Below are 1,485 nucleotides of genomic sequence, written 5' to 3'. Positions count from 1 at the left end.
ACACCTCAGATGGCTTTTGAAAGGTAGCACTAGGCCCACGCACTTTTAACCTGCACCAATAACTGATGATACTTTAGCAGAGGGTAGGTTGTACAGATATCTCACAATTGATTTTGTGGGTATCCAGCCTCTACAGTGATGAAATTCATGGTGAAATAGTGGTGGAAAAATGGGTTTAAATCATGTCATAAAAGAAGAAAAAAAAAAAAAAAAAAGAAAAAAAAAAAAAGCCAAATAGGTAGCAGGAGCCATGGGTGATGTCTTTTACCTAGCTGCAGGAGCTCAGAAATCAGTACAGCTGGCAGCCACTGCTCAAGGGAGGCGAAATGTGGTGTGTGAACCAACCATCCACAAAAAGAAAGCCTCCAGCTCACCATTAGGTGAAGAGGCAACGTAGCAAAAGGAAACAAATAGCTTCATCTTGCTTATGAGGGGAAGCTTGTCTGGCTCTGCCAGGTGGGTTTGGGGGTTCTTTACTGTACTGAGAGCCAAAGGTAGATAAAAAGCTGAAAATACAGTAGGAAAATCTTTGTCTTTCTCTGTCCCCAGGATGTATTCTGTAGCAGTTGTCTTTCCAAGTACCCAGGCAGTTGCTGAGATGTGAGAAGAAAAACATCACACAGTATATGCAAACAAGGATATTTCCGAGAGAAATCCCAAGCACAGGACTGCACTATCAACCTGATTATATTTACAGCCTCTTTCCAGGATACTTGGTACATCTCCCACTATCAAGCCTTGCTTTCATTTTCTTCTGCTTTCTGTTTGCCTGTTTGAAAGAAGTACATTTCTGATACCTGGCCATCAGGGCAGGTTTTCAGACAGCTTCTGCTGGCACAGAATCACTGTGGTAAAATTCTCATATATCCTGCAGAAGGTCTGATTAATAATCCACACCAGTACCATAAGGAAGATACGTATATCCTCACACTATGTAAAGCTAAATTGTCTGCTGAGGGGGTGGTGCTTCCACATACAGTCTATAGTGATTTGGTGAAAATGACTTACTGATACCAATCTAACACCAGAAGCATTATTACTGTAGTAGGTCAATGTGGGAAACCTGCTTTCTTAAACCAATTTCTGCCCACTATCCTGAGAAATTAATACCTTCAGGAAATGAAAATATAACCCACACAGCAGCTGAAGTGGTCTCAAACACTGTTAGTTCTAGCTAAAACTAGCTTAGAACTAGAAAGAAATGCTAAATTTTTTTTCATGGCATGATATATTTTGCTTTATAAAACTGAAATAAATAATATCACTCAATCTAACCTTTTCAAAGGTTAGTGTGGTTTGATTCAGATAAACGGGTGAGTGTTGCGGTGAATTCACAGTGGCTATGCATTATGCATTGATGGTAAAATGGCAAGCTATGTTTACTCATTTATAGAAATGCAACCGAACAGTAAAGCAACATATTAAAAGAAAAAAAACAACAACCCCCCCCCCCAAAAAAAAAAAAAAAAAAAACAAAACCACAGC

This window comes from Aythya fuligula, chromosome 1, assembly GCF_009819795.1.
Source record: "Aythya fuligula isolate bAytFul2 chromosome 1, bAytFul2.pri, whole genome shotgun sequence".
NCBI lineage: Eukaryota > Metazoa > Chordata > Aves > Anseriformes > Anatidae > Aythya > Aythya fuligula.
This window is presented reverse-complemented; position numbering follows the sequence as displayed.